At 39.3% G+C, this 20669-nt stretch overlaps 1 long non-coding RNA gene across 5 annotated transcripts; it reads right to left on the reverse strand.

The window, feature by feature from the left end:
- Nucleotides 1-15474: 15474 nt before the first annotated feature.
- LOC129190064 (uncharacterized) lies at nt 15475-20348 on the reverse strand. 5 transcript variants are annotated; one of them, XR_008572924.1, is made up of 7 exons: nt 18202-20348; nt 17688-18020; nt 17391-17559; nt 17119-17255; nt 16920-17013; nt 16457-16823; nt 15475-16345 (listed from the first exon to the last, which is right to left on the reverse strand). It is a non-coding gene; the product is annotated as an uncharacterized LOC129190064 (long non-coding RNA). The 5 variants fall into 5 exon arrangements; XR_008572926.1 differs by having other exon boundaries at nt 17688-17718; nt 18202-20346; XR_008572925.1 differs by having other exon boundaries at nt 17688-17718; nt 17836-20346.
- Between the last annotated feature and the right edge of the window lie 321 nt (nt 20349-20669).

Below are 20669 nucleotides of genomic sequence, written 5' to 3' on the forward strand. Positions count from 1 at the left end.
TCTACACAGAGATGTCCAACAGAGATTTGAACCCAGATCTTCCCGATCTCCTGACCGTGTGACCAACATGCTAACCACTTGGCCATCGTGCAGCCTCCAAAAAAGAAAGTTAATTCATATTTGTATTTGAATATATATATGAAGAAGACACCAATGAAAAATAGATTTTCTAAATATTTGTACAATTGGACAATTTAGGGCTAGCGCCTTGGCTTGCGCCTTGGCTAGCGCCATTAACTTGTTACATAAGGTCCAACTCTAACTGAAACGTACGCTAACCAAATACATTTTTCGAATAAGAAATAATGTAAACCCAGTTAATCTGTTCCAGAAAGGCAAAAATGTTAACACAAAAAGTCTTGCTATAGTCTCAATCCCCCAAAATGGAGCCAAAAAAGTTGCAAGTGCCAGCATTGACAAAGAAGTTGAGAATCACTACTGAATTCAACAAAACACAAAGATGGTGTCTGTGTTGATCTCGCTGGTTCCACTGTATTTAAAAAAACAAAAACATTTCAAACTATCAGACAATCACATTACATATTTTTGTGGTTTTTGACCTGTTGTCCACGTCCCGCCCACTTTTCGGTCTCGACCCACCAATTGAGAAATACTGCCCTAGACAAATTCCAAGGTGGCAGACCAGACATAGTAACATAGACACAGGCGAGGGGCCAGATCTGGGAAAGGGGTTCACAAGCAAGCACCCCGTGGTCACCTCAAACTGCCCGACCAGGCTCAGCTTGAATGCAGCACACGGGTTCAACCCCTTGCAGATTCATCACCCCGGGGGGAACATAAGGGTCTGGTATGGTGTACAGTCGGCTAGATGGCAGTCAAGGGCAGGCAGCCAGTCTTCATTTGCCAACCCTGGCTGTTGGGAATTAAGCTAACATTCATTCATGCATACATTTTCTGCCGCTGAGCCTCTTCAGGGCCACAGGTGAGCTGGAGCCTTTCCCAGCTGACTCCCAGCTTAAGTAAGAGGGTGATAGGTGGAGGTGCACCCTGTACTGTTCGCCACTATTGTATGTACTTTATTTATCCCACAGCGGGGAAATTTACTTGTTACAGCAGCAAGACAAGTAAAGAGAACAGTGTAAAGAAAGCATAGTGTCTACAACATGGTTCAGGTGGTGCAGGTGTTGTAGAGCCTGACAGCGGTCGGTATGAAGGACCTGCGGAACCTCTCCTTCTTACACCGTGGGTGTAACAGTCTGGTGCTGAAGGAGCTGCTCAGGGAAACAACAGTGTCATGTAGCGGGTGAGAGGTGTTGTTCATGATGGATGTCAGCTTAGCCAACATCCTTCTCTCCCCCACTTCCTCCACGGAGTCCAGAGGACCGTCCAGGACAGAGCTAGCTCGCCTGATCAGTCTATTTATCCTGCTCCTGTCCCTGTCCGTGCTGCCCCCTCTCCAGCAGCCCACAGCATAGAAGATGGCTGAGGCCACCACAGAGTCATAAAAGGTCCGTAAAAGAGTCCTGCACACACCAAAGGACCTCAGTCTCCTCAGCAGGTGAAGGCGACTCTGGCCCTTCTTGTAGAGGGCGTGGGTGTTGACGGACCAGTCCAGCTTGTTGTTAAGGTGAACACCCAGGAATTTGTAGCTGTCTACCAACTCTATGTCCGCTCCCTGGATGTTCACCGGTGTAAAGTGAGATGTTTTCCTCTGGAAGTTAATGATCATCTCCTTTGTCTTGCTGGTGTTGAGCTGCAGCTGGTTAAGCTCACTCCAGCTGACAAAGTCCCTGATGACCGTCCTGTATTCCAGATCATTCCCCTCTGAAACACAACCAACGATGGCTGTGTCGTCGGAGAACTTCTGGATGTGACACTGTGTGGAGTTGTGTGTGAAGTCCGAGGTGTAGAGGGTGAAGAGGAAAGGGGAGAGCACCGTACCCTGAGGGGCACCTGTGCTGCAGAGTACCATGTCAGACACACAGTGACGGAGCACAGGATGTTTGCATACTAACTAGACAACATCATATGCAAGTGGAACAACACCTTCATTTTTCATGTTAAAAAATAATTATAGTCATCCCTCATTGATCGGGGTTAATTGGTTCCAGACCCAATCGTGAAATGTGAATTTCAGCTAAGTAGGATTCATAATTAATAAATGGTATATTTTTTTAATAAACAGAATAGTATGACTTTCTAACTACAATTTTTTTTACCATTATTAGAGCACTGTGGACATGAAATAACACCCCTATAGTAACCTTTACACTCTTATTATTCTTTAATTAAGACACATTGCTCAACTGTAATGCCCAGGCTACGGGATCACTAAAGGGACACAAGAGACAGTTGCTGCTAGCATAGCAAGCTATCAAGCTAACTAGTTAGGCGCTCCAATTTCCTTATTCTAAACTTAAGAAAGTGTTTCAAACAGAGTGGGGGAGAAGGACCAAAGTAAGAAGCCAAAACCTTACAACTTCCACACGGAATGAGAGGAGAACTTTTGTGTGTCAGACATGCCATGGCTGACTACATGCAGTGTGAAGGTAATCTCATCTAATGTCATGTAACATTACATTACTGACGCCTAGTGGCCAAAATACTACATATAACTTGTTTCGGAATATTTTTGGACTAATAATAGCCCATAGTCCATAGAGCCCATAGAGAATGAACAGAGCAAGAATTTCATTGCATAGCAGAACTACCTGTTTTACTGTGCATATGACAATAAAAACCCTTGAATCTCTTGAATAGTCAATCACGAAACAGCGGACACTTATAATTTATTTTTTTTAAAGCAAGGGAGCGATGTTCGAACCACAATGTAGCGAGGGATGAATATATTGTGGTTTAAAATGTAGCATGACATCTAAACTTTTCAGGCTATGCTCATACTTATTTCAGAATAATTAGTAACAAAGTTGGCATCAGAAACTCTTAAAATATCATATTGGTTAAATCCACTTAACACATTTCCAAGGTTCCTCTTTGTCTCCCTGAGAGTGCGACAGCTGTTCCTGTCCCTGTCTTTCCTGGGTGCATTTTCATGTTCGGTGGTAAATTGCTGATTATATGGCATCAGGATTGGGTAGAACCCAATGCACGAGCAAAGAAATGACTTCAAATGTCATCTGTGATCACTAAGCTAATTACTTTACAGGTGAAAAAGTGGTCGTTGCTAGCATGAGGACTTGCTCGTTTCCTGGGAGCAAACCTTAACAATATAAAGCTGATTCTACAAATAAAGATTCCAAGCACGGGCACAAATAGTCATCTCAAGGCATCTCGATGATATAACATTCCTTTGTCCATGTGAGGTCTCTGTGATGTCTTGCCCTCCTGGCTGTAATTAATTCAACTTGCAGCAAGACCTGATTCCGATTCCTGCGTGACTCCCAACCCCAGCAACCTTTACATCCAGCTGGCAGAAACGATCTCATTCAATTGTTTTTATTGCACAGTGCACACGACGCTGCATGTGCAACTGCCTGTCCAACATGTTGCAAAGATCCGAGTCATTTGCCCAGCATAACACGCATTTAACTGCAATGAGGAAAATGTGACTAAACAAGAATTACTGATTCCCAGTATGACGGTAGTCGAAAATGATCAAGCTGCCGTTGTGGGATGTTTAACGTCCCGCAGCTTCTTGCCCGAGGCCTCGCCCAATTGCTTCCTGCACCGACCAGCTATTCAAATTGTTTTGTCTGATCCCGCGTTTCCAAATTAAGATTAAAATTCACATGATGAAAATAAAATTATCCCAGGGTGATTCAAAGTGATTTGATATGATTGCATCTACAAAGGGATGGTTCTCTGCGCTTGAAATAAAAAGCGTTATAATTGAGCGACGACCTTTGTGGCAGAATTCTTCAATATCAATCTTAGAAGGCTAGAAGTAAAACAGAGCACCGGGTCCGCTGGGAGAAGGGGGGATGCGAGAAACTCGCAGGCACAATGATTAAAAAAAAAAACACTTTATTTTATGTAAATGCATATCAATTTTGGAAATATGGGCCAATATTTTGTTGAAACAAATAAAAACAGTTAGAAATCCCACAGTTTTTTTGCATGTTTATGTTTTGTTTCATTGTGTTTCGGCGAGTGGCGACCCGTCCCATTTTTTTCCACAGTCCTCGAACGCACCATAGTTGTGTGCCTGCTCCTGTCTTAGTTTTACACAAAACATAATGAATACGATCAAATAGGTTGCTATAATGTAGGAGGTTTATGGCAACATGAGCCAGCTTGTGGGTCCAAAATGTTGGGCACCCCTGAAATAGAGCACTTATTCCATTTTATCCCTCTTTATTATGATTATAATTATTTTATTATATTGCATCACTTACAGTAGCAGCCTCTTCTATTTAATCATTTTGAGACAATGGGAATGATGCTGAATGTGTGTACTTTATAGATAAATCATAATGGAGATAATCTAAGTGTTTTCAAACACATGAGAAAGAAAGTTCTGATCACTTCCTCATTGTTCCCTTTAAATGCTCCAATTGTTCTTGCTAATTAACAAATGTTTCACTGAGTTTTTCATTTATCCCCTCACCCAGAAAATTGTCAGGAGTATTACTTATTTGTCTTTTTTAATGGGCGATATTTAGTTATCTAATTAATTTCTTTTACTGGAAACACAATTGATTCACTAAAGAAAAGAAAAGTAATTTCACGTTCATTTTAAACATGTAAAACTATTCATTTGAGTCCAATCCTACTCTGAATATTTGTAAAGATAACAGCAGGCCAAGTGAGGTATTCAGGGTTAGTTGACCTTACAAAATTGAAATAAAATAAATTAATTCATTAATAAAATAAAATAAATTAAGCAAAATGCTGACTTCCCAAAGACTAGGCGGTATTTGTCTGAAACAGCTGAAGCAAAAAGGAGTGCACTGATTTAGCCTTAACTAGTTAGGAAGACCATGACAGCATTTGAGCCGTATCTTTGCCGTATTTTGGCTCTTTGGAGTGAATGACAAGAGCCGGTTCTTTGTAGTGAATGAACTGTCGGTTTTTTTTCGTCTTTTTTTCTGTTAAAGCCGCACTTGATTGGTCAAAGTGTGCGGTGCCGTGCGTGTCAACACTGAACACACGGGGGCAGGGGGGCTATACAAGCAAGCAAGATGGAAAGGTGAGGAAAATGAGCAGCAGGAAACAAAAGCTGAGGCACTTTGTCTTTCTTAATGGCAATCTTCACTAAGGACTAGCAAAACCTGTTACCTTGATACTGCTTTTTCTTTTAGTTTTGCACATTTTAATTTATTTTTCATTGTTTGTTTTGTTGTTTCACTGTAAACAGTTGAAAATGTACATATAATACACAAAATCAGACTGGACCTTTTTGTCTAATTTGTATCAATTTTTGTCTAATTTTGATTAATTTTGAGTCGAGGGAAAGGCTTCTTGAGACGTCATCTGTACTTCTGTGAAGAATGTGTCGGACGTTTCGCTCCTCATCCGAAGAGCTTCGTCAACGAACTAACAATTCCGCCCACTCTTACTGTATTTAAGGCCTAGGCTACCAGCACTTGTTAGTTCACTGACGAAGCTCTTCGAATGAGGAGCAAAAAACGTCCGACACATTCTTCACAGAAGTACAGATGACGTCTCAAGAAGCCTTTCCCTCGATGGACAACTCCTGTACGACTGAGAGCCTACACAAACGCATTAATTTTGAGTTTTTTTTAAGTTATTTTTCTAATGATTTTTTGCATATGTTCCATGTTGAGCATATAAATGAAGCCATACAAACAACAAATAATCAATTTAGTTATATTTTTACATTACAAATTCACTTTACACATATATTGGTAAGAAATCAATTTAAGCAAAAAAAAAAATTCCGGGGAGCCTTTTGGTAGCCGAAACAGTCAGCTATTTTTAGGGTGCCGAGCCAAAAGAACTTTAATTCCAAAATGTATTGTACTGTAAGTAAATTGGAGGGAAGTTACTCTAGTTTCAGCAATACTTTCCTAAGGTTCTTGACTTCATCATGGATCTCAGAGAAGCTCCTCTTGAAGCTGTTATTCTGTGATTGTACATTTCCAGTCTGTGTTTGCAGGTTTACTACATCTTGCCTTGTTTATGCTAGTTTCCTTCAGTCGCTCTGTCATTAGGCTCTTCCAGGCAATATAATATTCACTATTTAATATTGAATCCTTCACATTCAATAGCATACAGTATATGGCCCTGTTTCTGATTCCAGACCCGGGTTTCCAGGGCCAGTATCATTTAGCCCAGGGGTCTAAACCTGTTGATCATGAGCTACTGGTTGATCTTTGGGACTTTGTCGGTTGATCGCAAAAATGTTGGGGGGAAAAAAAAAGTACCCTCCCCTCCCTGAGAGTGACAAACAGGCACGCATTTTGAAAACTGAACCGTATGCTTCGGCGCCCTCCAGGCAGCAAGCCGCAAGCTTCAGCCACAAGCTAGGGCCCCAAAACACGGAGATACTAGTAGACCGGCTCCCCTCGCCGCACCGCGCCGAGTGAGACACATGCAGAAGGGTCGAGCAAGAGGGAGAGAAGGAGTGCGCTTGAGCACACAACAGTAGTTGTTGCACGTCAATGACTCAAAATCTGCCTTTGCTACCTCAAGTAGCAAGACACCACAAGTGTAACTCCATAGACGTGCACCTCCAAAAAAATCTTGAGCTGCAGCTCGTTAGGGCTGACTATTGTAACGCATTGACCAGTCTCTCTCTCCTCACCACCGCTCGCCCACGACACTGAGCCAACAAGCCGAGTTGTAATTTGCTCATAGAGCCCACGCCACAAGCCCGACCCACAAAGTAGAGATGACGAAAGTGTGGCTCGGGGGCCATCCGTGGCTCATTTGTCATTGCATCACTGCAAAAACAGAATTACATTTAGAAAACAGCAAAAATAGTAAAAAGTAGAGCAAAAGGCACAATGAGAAAAAGCTGAAATGTTGAATAACACAAATCTTTAAATATCTATCACTTTTTACTTTACTGTCGACAAAATAAAAGTAAACCTTTCTACAAAATAAATAAATATAAAATTTTACATATTATTTAAATATATTGTATATATTTTTCCTAGGCACGCGTATCAATACAGTATATATGGTTTGGGCGTAGATCTTGCGCAGGTTCACGACCAAGACCAGGGATCTTGGGCTCAAAAAGGTTGGTGACCACTGACTTAGCCTATTGCATAGCATTGTTGCTAGGGTGTCAGCAAGCTGGTCTGATCTTAGTGTAGCCAAGAAGGCACCAAGAGAGATAAAAAGTCCAGTTGCGACAGCAGAGCTCTTTTCATGGACGTCCTTTCGGGACAAAACAAAACCAAAAAAAAAAAACAATTGTAAAAAGTAAGTTTAGCCCTTCATCAGAAAAAAACAGTCAGTCATAGCTGTCATGAAATCTTGCATAACAACAGTTCTAAACTCTAAACTTTACTAGCATGTTTTACCAAAACCTGGAGTGCTCACCTTTAGACGTTCCACTGTACATCTAATTCATGCCAGGTAGAATTAATGATGGACAGTGCCAAACCTCAGCATTATTAAATTCACACAGCAAATAAGCCTCCATTTGGTTCTAGATTTAAACATTTAAACATGGTGTGTCCAAAAGCTTGGACACACCATGTTTCTTTATTTTCATGACTATTTACATTGTAGAATCTCACTGAAGGCATCATAACTATGAATGAACACATGTGGAATTATGTGCTGAACAAAAAGGGTGAAAATAACTCTAAATATGTGTTATGTTTTAGATTCCTTAAAGTAGCCACCCTTTGCTTTTATGATAGCACTGCAAAGCCTTGGTGTTCTCTCAATGAGATTCATGAGGTAGTCACCTGAAATGGTTTTCAGTTCACAGGTGTGCCTTGTCAGGGTTACTTGGTGGAACTTCTTGTCTTATTAATGGGGTTGGGACCATCAGTTGTGCTGTGAGTGTCCAAACTTTTGGCCTGTACTATATATCTGATAATTATATTTAGAAATCATCATTTTACTGTTTGAGACTACAGTATCGTGCTTCCAATATGAAAAGAAACGTTGCTTTATGCAATGACTGGACAGTAGGTATTGATTCCCACTGCCCCACACATTAGAATAGACGATGGTTATCCATTTATCCAGTAATCTGTCTGGGTGACGAGCCAAAGCAGACAAGAGCCAACACACTAGAATCTACCTAACATTGTAGAAACTAATAAATCAGTGGTGGGTCGACCTGGAAAGAAAGAAAAGATGTGCAGAAGGGCAATACTGCCACCTACTGATGCTGTGCTCAGCTCCATTGATAGGCTGGGGAGGTTTTGGCATCACCACGGCTGCATTAGGAGGAGACAGCAGGCCTTGCCAAACACTGTCATATTGTGTTTTCTGGTTAAAAGAGAAGACCACTAATTCAGCTGCTGTGCCGCTCAGGGTGATGAACATATGCTCAGAGTAACGACTGCAGGAATTCAAGGCAAGCTGGCGATGATAAGTATAATTCACAGACTTAATAGAGATGGATTTTTTTCCTTAAGCAATGCTCAAGGTGAGTGTGATGATTTATGTGGCATGCATCCTGTTGTTTTGTAATCAGTTGCCAGCAAGCTTTATAAGCAATCCGAGGGTGGATTGAAGAGATTTCTCAATTTCATTCACCTTTAATAATTATCAGAACCTTATTGTAGAAATGTTCTGTTGAGGAAAAAAAGTAACATGTTTACGCCTTAATAATCCTATAATTACAAAATATAGGGTCCGGAACCACCAGCAAAATTGAGTTCATGCAAAATTGATATTGCCATATTCAGAATACGTCTGTGTAGGCTCTCAGTCGTACAGGAGTTGTCCATCGAGGAAAAGGCTTCTTGAGACGTCATCTGTACTTCTGTGTAGAAGGTGTCGGACGTTTCGCTCCTCATCCGAAGAGCTTCGTCAGACGAAGCTCTTCGGATGAGGAGCGAAACGTCCGACACCTTCTACACAGAAGTACAGATGACGTCTCAAGAAGCCTTTTCCTCCATATTCAGAATATTTGTAGGTATTCAAGGGTCACTGACATGATTGATCAACTTTGCTTAAATATGTTATATGTTGTTTGTAATTATGTTCTACATTGTTCGTTTTTTGAAAGCAAACGGTAAATTCGCAAAAATTACATTTACAGATGATGGCGGCAGCCATGACATGGTTCATGGTTCATGGTTCATGGTTTTAATTCATCTTGAACATGCATACAAGTCAAACAGTTGCACATCACACAATACAGTTCACAGTTTTGCATGTCCAAAAAGGACGAACATATATATACATACATACATACATATATATATACATACATATATATACAGTATATATACATATATATATATATATATATATATATATATATATACAGTATATATATATATATATGCATTTTTTTAGATTTTGTTATTTTGTTAAAAAAAAGAACAAAAAACACCATATACTGTATATTTCAACACAAGGCTATGTTTTATTAGTAGTTATAGATATCAACATTGAAACTTTTACCCGCTATATTATTTTTGCTGTTATATTATGTTGCTATATCTTCCCATTTATGCCTTTTTTGTTTAATTATATTTTTACAATGTGCCGCAGGCCAATAAAAAACAAGCAAAGGACCTCAAGGTTTTATAGGTCTTCGTCAGGGTCTGGGTCTTTGTCAACTCAGTGAGCAACCACAACTCTTGTTGACTGTTTAACTAGCTGGCTTCCTTCATCGCGAGTGAATGATAGTAATTAAAGAGAGGAGGGGAGTGTTATTGCAGCTGGAATTAATGGATTCATTACAAGTCGTTTTTATGGCAAATGTTGATCCAAAAGGCAGAGGAGTAAATAATGTACTAATAATGTACTACAAGCCAACCAATCACAGCCTTTGCAGTTAGCGTCGCTGCAGTGCGATTACAATTTTTTTTCTTAGGTGCTGTCAGACTACGGAAGAGGGTTTGCAGTGGGAGGAGCGAGCAGGTGTAGTGTATGCTGGCGCCTTGACACAGGAGCGTTATCCAGCTTACAGGCACTTTGACTGCAGCCATTGCGTATGTTAAAATAAAAAAGCATCACCAAAATTATAAAAACTCCCATAACAGCATGTCAGACATTGAATGGTCTTTCTGGAGCAAAAGTACGCTTAACTTGAATGCAGCACCATCCTTCTTTATATTTCAGCAGCTTATTTGGTAGATATGTGTACTTACTTGAGGCTGGCTGAGGAGGGACTTCAACAAGTGTCATGCATCTTTATCAACAGCAATAATGCGATTACCTTCAAATCCTCAGAGCATTTTGGATGTTTACATGGGTGTGTCATCATAATGCACTCACACCACAAAAATATATTGAGCTCATCCCCAGTCTTGGCATCTGCTCCTACAGCACCGTCTGAATACTTAGTGGAAGTAGTTAATGTTGTAACAGTGATTTAATGCCAAAGTTGCACTTAAATAAATCAGCTCACTTAAAAATGTTTTATTAGACAGCATATGCTAACTATAAGCTATAATTGAACTATGATGCTACATGAGACTTGTTTACTCCCATTTTTTGTTTGCTGCAATCTTGGCTATTGGGGGTACACATATTCCTTGAACCTAATGATCAGATGTACTATTATCATGACCCACATTTCAGCATCTTTTCGCTTATGCTGCTCTTATATCACTCTGACAGGTTGCCCATATAACAGAGTCGAGTCTAATAACCTCTTTAATCATGTATATTTTAAAATTCCCATTCTTCTGGTCATAATGACCACAGCAGCTCACCTTTTGTTGAGGGTGGACACATGCTGAGTAAGAACCTATTAAAAATTGGTGTATATATGGATTAAAATGTGAATAGATCAGCCGACTGAGTTACAAATGGACCATTACTTCACAACCCAGAATGCAAAGAGTACAATCTGTTGTGTGTCATTCTGCATGAACCAGAAAGTAGCCTCCTAACCAATCTATAGACAAGCAATATAGCACTCTATGATATTTTCACAATTGTTATATACTGTCATTCATTTTCTCTTTCGGCCCTTTGAATGGGCTCGGCTCTCTAAAAATAGTGGGCTCTTTCAGCTACAAAACCACTTCTTTTTTTGTTACTTAAATTGATTTCAGGGATGCACCGATCCACATTATTTCAATTCCACTTTATGCCCCGCCCACTCAGTGTACAGATACAGATAATTTACATAGATGGGTGAACAGATACAGATACAGATAGTGGTGTACTCACTCATCCGTAGCAGTTAGTTAGGAGCTCGTTTTTGTACCACGGGGAAGCTAGAAGTGGCTATTTGACAGGTACATTCTTACTTACTTTTTGAAAGTGTCATATAATAAATTGGCTCTGCTGTTATTATTATGATGATGTCATATCCTCAAAAACAAAATCAATATCTTTATCAATTGAGAAACTAAAAGAAAAAGCAGCATCCAAGTAACAGTTTTTGCTCATTTTTAGTGTTTTGAGAAACACAAAGTGCCTCAGCTTTTGTTTCCTGCTGCTCATTTTCCAGCTTGTTTGTGTGTGTAACCCCTCCATCTTCTTTCTACCTAGTGTCGGCACACATGGCACCCCACATTTTCATGAGGAAAAAAAAATGAAGGCTCGAACTTTTTGATTTGATGTTGCACAAAGAGTTAACTTGCAGTTAAACAGCGATCCCCTTCATACTGGTGAATGGCTTCAAATAAAAGCCATTCATTAGCATCTACTGCCTCCTTCTAATCAGAACGCTCGCAACACAAAACTTTAAATGTATAACCTTGGCTTATGTGTGTGCGTGTGTGACTGTGTGAGCTATACTGAGTGCTATTCTATATGACTATGATGACCCTTGAGGCTTTGTTTTTAGGTTTCCATTTCCAAAAGGATGCAGGTATACTGTATTCCCAAGATCTAAAAGCAAAGTGTCAAAGCTTAACAAATGGGGCACGCTACCCCAAGGACAACACAATGATGTATTTTATTCTAAGAGTGTATGGCAGCTGTGTTTATTGAAGTCACACTTGAACACAGCCTCAAAAGTGTTTAATTGGAAGCGGAAAGTTTTTTTTGTTGTTTGTTTTTTTAAGTGTAAGCATGAACATACACAGAGGATTCCTTGTACAAGAATAAAGCAGATACTTGATAAAATTTATACGAAAGCTGCTATTTACCCAGGAAAGTGTTCCATCCCAAAGTCAAGGACTCACCAGCTGCCAATGACTTCTCATCCCTGCCCGCTGTGAGAACAGATAAACTTGAAGCACATTCTTCTTGTCGTAAACTTATAGTAATAATCGTCCCACTTCCCTGTGGGGGGGACGCAACCTTCTCCCGTGAATGATGGCGAGTGCACACCCTCCATTTCCTCTGACTGGAGGCTCAGGTAAGTAAAGGGGTGTATAAATGTCCTGTCTCATATTCTTGCCCAGCGGTGACCAAAATACTCATTGCATCTTCTCACTCTCCTTCAGCTTTTCTACTGGCTGTCATTATAGAAGTTTGGGTTGTTGTTAAGCAAAAAAATTGCATCGGGCCTCACGCTACTTTGGTGGCAGAGAATGGCACGTCTCTTGGTGTGTGTGTGTTTGTTGGAAAATCATTTAAGTGGTTAAAACATAAAACAAGTGGTTAATTATGTATTGTTGTATAAAAATCACGTGGTGTCCAAATCATCATCTTACCACTTTCGGTGAGTGCAAAATTTTACTTGCCAATGTTTTTCATGAAATTAACATTGCACTGTTATCTTTTTACATGTTTTTTTATAATGTGGCAGTGATTGAACACGGCACAAAATAAACAAGTTTTGAGTGCACCTCAACTTTAAATTTTAAATCTCATGTCAGGTTTTTAGTCAGCAGGTTCGAAAATGTATCAATATTCATTTTTGTATCACTTTTTCAACATTTCAAATAAATGTGTTCAATGTTTTTCAACTTTAATGTGTCCTTGTAGCTTGTCACCAACAGAAGAACAAAAGGAATTCTTTACTTGGGGCATTGCCTGGCCATGCAGTTGCTATAGTTCATGTCTATTGTTCAACAACTCAATTTAATGTTCCACTTGACCATTACATTCGTTTTATACTGTGGCTTATTGTTCTCATGGACAAGTCCAAAGAGTGTCTATGTGACACTGCTGTGTGCGTGTTCAACCAAATAAGTCACATCCTGCACAAAGGCTCTATAGAAGCAGTGTTTCTTTTCAGCATCTGACACTGACCTCCATAGCTCAATATGATAGCTGTTGTGAAAGAAAAGTGTTGTGGGTAGAAGTAATTATGGGTGCCTTTAAAAGAAGGACACATGGTGTTAGTCCTACTCGTGGCAATAGTGGCAGGGAGAGCACTGCCCAAACCTTTTTTCTATCTAATATCTTCCTTCCTTCTATTGTGGGTTGCAGGGAAAGAGGACAAAAGGCATAATACACACCTACAGGTAGGCAGGGATTGATCTCATGCTGGCTGCACAAAAGTCAGCCATGTGTAGCACTTCACTTTCAATTACTCTCTTTATGTATTTCTTTTAGAGATGTCAGGTTCAGGATCGGCTGCCGATGCGCTGCATTTTGCAGATCGGATAATATCAGCTTCCGCCAGGAGATCGGGCCAATCCATTTGCCGTATAACGCTGGTAACTCTGGGCCACACACCAACATGGTATGTGTGGTAATGTGGCTCAAATCTGGTTCCCACTCGACTCCCACGACCCGCAAGAAGAAGAAAATGCAACACCACCATTCGCCATGTCCGCAGTGTACCGTGGTGAAGTTAGTTTCATGCTGGATGTTGGATATTCGGCTCCATAGCTACAGCGGTCGTTCCCTCTCACTGTGCCCAAACTGCTGTGTCATTGTGCAGGGAGCTTGCACGGGAAGTGCTGCTCTAACTGCTGATTGTTTATACTAGGGATCGTCAATAAATTGCTATTGCGTTGAAGAGAGTTTGTTAAAAAAAAAAAGTAATATTCTAAATCACACCACTAATTGTTCTATAACCATGTCAAATGAGACATGAGAAGTATTTTGTACGCCCATTTTTTCAAATTTTATCTTTCATTGGATGGACTTTTATTGGAACTTTTATTGGATTATTGGACCTGACTCACACAAACTTGTTACAAAAGCCAAACAATATTGTTGGTCTTGCTGTGTAATAAAAAAGTAAATTCAGCAATACATTCGATTCCACAAATTGATTATTAAAAAAAAAAAGGGTTGGTATCAAATCAGATCGTCAAGGCTACAAAAAAATCGGATCAGATTGGAAGCCAAAAAATGTGAATCGGGACATCCCTAATTTCTTTATTTGAACCACAGTATATCCATTGTAAACATCAATGTCTGAAGAAAGTTTTCTCCAAAGAGAGTAAAAAGTGACTGGCTTATTTTTTGACTGACAGGATTTCCCAAATATTTTCAGCTCAAGACGCAAATTACTAAATTGATTTGTACATGTATGTTTTGTGTCATATGCTGCCTTCTGCTGGTTCTATCCAGGCACATAATAGTTTAATTGGGGTACATTCACGCATTGAGAGTAAGATGAGGTGGCTTGGTTGGCTTGTTTGATACGGTCCTTGGTTTGATAGACCGCGTTCACATGTGACAAACGAACCGTACTATCGGAGCAAACTTTCTTTTAATCGCAACAAGAATGACAAGTTTGAATTCAGCCTTAAATGACACTGCATCTGGCACTGAGAGTTTCCCCGCTGTGAGCAACCTTGTGCAAGAACTGTTCTGAGAAATGTCCACACTGGGTTCTGTTAACATTGTCTGGAGTTCAAAATGGCTTTAATGGATCCCGGAGCGCCTTGCTTAGCTGGTGTTTGACATCACTGTTCACCAGAGTCACACAAGACATCAGCAAAAGAAGTTGTAGCAGTATTTTCTTCTGTCATCTTGTACTCTTGATATTTTTATTTTATGCACCAGGGCTCAGCACCATGCGTCAATCTTAAAAAAGGAAACAAACTTCTATGGTACTGAGCATACCTCTGCCTAAGGCAAGCAATCCTAATTTGGATCAGTGTCGAATTGTGCCCCTCCTGCATACGTCTGAGTATTGTTATTGAGATTCATGCATTATTCACTCAGAAATGAAGGGAAATGGCAAAAAACGATGATTTGGATGATTAAATAAAATATAATTCATTTGTCCACACTGTGCCTTTGAACCAAAAACGACAGGCTAATGAGCAGACTGACAAAATTCATCCTTTAACGACAGCCCTACCTGCTGGTCAAAAATCAGTTGTACCGTTTTATTTGACTGCCTTCTTGTAAGACGTTCACAATAGTTTGTTCACTTGTACCGTGACACTACAATGGAGAAGCTATTTAATATTTTATAATGTTAAACTTGCCAGCTCAATACACTTTCAAATATGGATGTAAAGCAAGAAATTCCATTTTCTTTTGTTACTTTAACTTACTGTGTGGAGCTGCTGTGTATGTGTATGCGAATAATGGAGTGTGTGTGTGTCTACACAGCAAATTCAGTAAGCCTAAATTGACACTGTAGGAGTTAATCTCAACACTTTCAAAGTGTCCCATGGGGTCCACTCTACAAAGTGTTATTTTAACACTTTTGAAAGTGTAGCCATTTTTACACCATTGTAGAGTCAATATTAACTATTTATATAGTTAAAATTTAACACTCCTCGACACCAACCGGTGTTGCATTTTTTTAACACTAGTGTGAGGTGTCACAAATTAATTCTCTTAAGAGTCATTTATTGACTCTTATAGTGTCATTTTACTCTCAAAAGGAGTTGCAACATTAACACTATAAAAGTGTTAATATACTACTTCAAAATAAAATTTAAACATTTTTTAAAAATGACTAGTTGACTGCTTCATACATTTTATTCAAAAACATTTCATTTCCAACAGACAGTAGCTTAAATAACAGCAGGGCACTACAGTATGTTTGCTCTTTGACAACTGTCATTAGAGCACTGCTTGTCAAATGGTCTGAAATGAGTCAGTTCATTTAAACACATGACAGAAAACTCAAGCATTTGGTCTTCTATGCAGTACGCGTTAAACAGGTCCTCATAGTACATCGTTTCTACATTACAGGCTATTATGAAAGCACATTCTTTGTGTTTTATTATATCACAGATCTTCTTGAACACAGGTAGATCAAAGCTACATCCAGTACATTTGAACACACCAACATGGTAATCTATACCGTAACTTCTCACCCACAGCTGTCATCAGGTTGAGGTTCAGTTCCTGACAGCAACTCATCAATGTTCTGCTTTTGCGGGAGAGTCTTGAAGTCTGCAATGACTTTTGCTTTGAAGACAGTTGACCACTTAGCCAGGAACCTCTGAGATACTTCATCACCAAACATCATTGAGAAATCCTGGTCAATCTATAAACAAGACATGAATATTTCATATACTGTAGGCCTACAGGTTTACAAATGGTTGATGTAATGGGTAATCTAATACTGAAATAGTCCAAATACTCAAGATTTCCTTACCAATCCAGGAACATCAAGGAAGCGAGGGAACACATTGAGAACAGACGATGATACATCTTGTGCTTGGATCATATTCTGTCGATACTGGAAAGTTGCTCTCATCTTCTTTGACCACGGATTCATCAGTTGAATGTCTTATTGTAGATAGCCCCTCCCTGCACTCCTCACCAAACAGCTGTTGACCAGTTAACAGATATTCTCCTCTGGTTTTTGGACCATCATGAAGAAACAGTCTTGGAACGGCTTTGAGAGCCAGGAGAAGTGTAGGACACAACAGTGACTGGGTGGAGGGAGCAAGATCAACCAACCTTACGATTTCTGGACGACCTGCTCTACCTCTTGAGCCACTGCCGCTAAGCTAAGCATCCTATGAACATATTTGAAACAAGAGTTTAATACAAACTACACACCTAAAGGAAAAACAAAAACAGTACTTTGGGTTTTACATTGAAAAGACACTTACATATCCAGGTTTGGAGAATGGATCTTTTAGGTATGGAAAACAAGTCACAATTCTCAGGGCGTAATTTCTCATCACACATGATGGCGGAACCCTCCTTTCAAAACAAATCATAGTTAATGATCACAGATAGAACCATTCCCACAGTACATGGTCTTACGTGGAATGACTGTTCTAATGGAAAGGGGGAAGTTCTTCTTACCCATGCAGCTCCATCATATCTGCAGCCAGGATGTTCACCATCTGTTTACACCTTGCATCGGTTAGTGTTTCAGTCTTGTTGCACTCCTTGAAGATTTCCTCACCTTTCGGATTGGCCCTCAAAACACCACCGACTTTCTGCCAAAAATATTAAAATGATATATAGTGTGTTCATGGGAATTCAAGAGGATTCTTCAATAAAACAATGTCATGTATAAAAACACTACATATCATTGATAATATTAATTTTACATTCATTTACTCAAAGCTTACCCGTCATGCTTCATCCTGATCCATTGGTTCTGTTGGGTTCCTCTTGTGGGCTGAAGGATAAATTGTCGAACCTGATGAATGGGATGTAGTCGGCAAGAGTGGAGACTCGCCACCAACTGGCGATAACTGGGGTGAAGGGATAGTGGAGTCTACACATCTCCATCCACCTCTGAGAATAAGAATAAATAAAATAATAATAATAATATAAAACATCCTACTAAAATAATTAAATAAATATGGAATTGCCACAGTTGCAGGGCTTATTATGCATTGATTGAAAAAAAAAATATTACTTACCACATTCACGTAAGTCTCAAGGAAAGGTTTGCTGTGAATCAAGAAGAAAAATAAAGATGCATCATTCTAAAAAAAAATTTGTGTAGTTCACTTCCAACACACGCCTGACAATTATTTTTAAGTTAAAGTAACAATTAGAGTTGCCAACCTTGATATCTTGTATCTTGTACAGCATATCAAGTCCTTTGCTGGGGGCCAGCAGGCCTACGTGTGGGGGCTCCTCGTGCCAATTAGCTAGTTAGCCATTAGCTCATTAAAAATGAAGATATAACGTAGCGTTCACTTACTTTGACAAATGTTGCCCAGGCAGTGCCGATTCAGCTCACAGCAACACTTAATAGAAAATATAACTTAGCAAAAACACGAGCTAACATTAGCAAAGGCTTTGGGTGGAAACAGCTGCCTCAGTTTATTAGTCTTAAATATCACACCAAAAACTAACGTTTTTTATGTGTAAACAAGGTACAACACAATTCATTCATAGTTCATCTACAGTATTTAAACGTTTACTTACCTACTGATGCAAAATGATTCCTAATTGTCAACTTCTTCCATCAGCAACGTGAAGTGAGGGGTGGAGTCTAAATGAAATGTCCGTGGGCACGTGAACACTGTTAGGTGTTAAATGGAGTGTGGAAGTGTTGAATGTCTTTATTGTGACACTAACAAGATTTAAACATTTTCAACACTCCATTTTAACTACAACACTTTCATGATCCAGTGTTAAATTTAACATTTTTAAGAAAATGCAGTGTTAGATCAACTCCAAATAGTGTAAGATTGACACTCCAACTTCAAGATTCTCATCAACACCAAAAAATTAACACTCCTCAATTTGCTGTGTATCTGATAAAAGTGTGAGCCACGGGCAGACTTACCATTAGGCAAACACAGGCAATTGTCAGGGGCCCAGAGAGTTCCAAGGACCCCCAAACATCTCATAAAAAACAGATTATTGATTTTTTTCTTTAATTTAAGGTACATAATACTCTTTTAGTCTTAATTCACGTGCTTAAAACTACATCAAAATGCATAAGCGTTTCAACCGCTGCCACTCCCTTCTCATGCAATGGACTATTCCACGTTACTGCGCATGTGCAGATTGATTCCAGAAGACGGAAGCGAAACAAACTTGTTGGCACATAGTTAGTTAGCCCAGTGGGGCGGAGAAGAGGAGAAGGCGAGTGGAAACCCAACAGTTTTTATCAAAACTACCGAAGGTGTCAACCTTTTTCACAGTTACAACAAGCATAGACATGACAACAGCAGCACCGCTACTGTCAGCCTCAGCAGAGGGGAATGCAGGAGATGAAGCTGAGAGTGACGCTTTTCATCACAAAGATGTGAGTATTAAAGCGGTAAACTATGTTAAATGGCGCTTAGTGTTCTTGTCAATTACAGTAAAAGCGTTGAGATGATTCACTTGTTAGGTAATAATAATCCCCCAGGAGGATTTTAAGGACTTTATCAAGCTCAGGAAAGAAGATCATTTTCTCATATTGACACTTGTTAGAAGATGATAAACATTAATATTCAAATCGCTTTTAGGGGAGTATATAAACATGGCTATGTAACTAGCAAGTTAAGGTGACAAATAACTGTAACAGATTTCAAAAGCAGGAAAAAAAAAATTACATACTCACATTTTGTAAATATGAAAAAAAGAAGGATGTGGAGGGACCCAATGACTACGTTTGCCTTGGGCCCCTAAATGACTAAATAGGACCCTGGTGTGAGCGCTATGATGAATTGCGCGTTGTTTTGCGATAGCTTGGATATGAGCATCTGGACTGACATTGAATGCGACAAGCAAAATAAGAGGGAATAAAACAACAAGTTTGACTTGCACTTCAAAAAGTATAACAGCTGCAAAATGAGAGTGTTTGGCCCTGGTATTTAAATACTAGCTTTGTATGCTCCTATGCAAAATCCCAGGAAAGGTGGCCCCAGGAAAGGTGCACACATAAGGGAACAATTTTGTTGTCAAACAGATATAAAGTCATCCAATAGTCTCAGCCTGGATAATTACTACTAAAGAGATTAACTGGAAGGAGTTTTGTCCAACAGATGAGCAAGGACAAAACGTCCTTCGGCATTTTTTTTTTTCTTTTAATCAATCACATTGATGCTGTGATAGGGGGCTGACTGCATTGCACATTTTGTTTTTATGTGAGAAATTTAGAAATGACTAATCCAAGTGGAACTTTGGTGATAATGTTCTGTTATCTGATCTAAAGTCATGACCAAATATGTCACTTATAAGGCAAGGCAGTTTTCTTTTATTGCTGTATTTAAAAATGTCAAACTCAAGAAATAATGTTACATTTAACTTTGCATGAATAGATGTTGAGAGATGTTATTAATAGATGAATAGATGTTGCATGAATAGATGTTTCTTTTCAGCAATCATGGGTGAATCCAAAATGGCTTGCAAGTCATTTCCAATGGAATTTCAATAAATGCCAACGCAAAGCACACATACCATATGCAAAATGTCCCATCACAAGATTTCTTATGAAAGTATTGTGTTAATTTTGAATATGAGCTGTTTATAATAAATATGTTTTACTGTATTCTCTGGAACAGAAAATTCTTTTTAAAAGGCAAAAATTGTCCGACAGCTATTTTGTTGTCGCAAACAAAGAGACCAGTTTGTGTTTGTGTGAGCATATTTGAATGCATTTTTTCGTAAAACTAAATAATATGGAATAATGTACTTGATTTTCATTCAAAATGTATGCATACACGTCAACATTTGCATTTGAAAATACCTGTATGCAAGTTGTAAGTTTCCTGAAAAAATAAGGGGAAATAATGAAATATCACCATCACCTCACAATATTGAATAAGCCTCCCATTCGTTAAGATTTTTATACAAATGTTGTTATTTTTTGGCAGCGATGTCTTTGTGTCCATCCATCTCTCTCACATTGTTCATTACAGACGGACGAGTATTGACCGAGTCGTTCAAAACTCGGGAAT

Source organism: Dunckerocampus dactyliophorus, chromosome 11 (genome assembly GCF_027744805.1).
Source record: "Dunckerocampus dactyliophorus isolate RoL2022-P2 chromosome 11, RoL_Ddac_1.1, whole genome shotgun sequence".
Classification (NCBI taxonomy): domain Eukaryota; kingdom Metazoa; phylum Chordata; class Actinopteri; order Syngnathiformes; family Syngnathidae; genus Dunckerocampus; species Dunckerocampus dactyliophorus.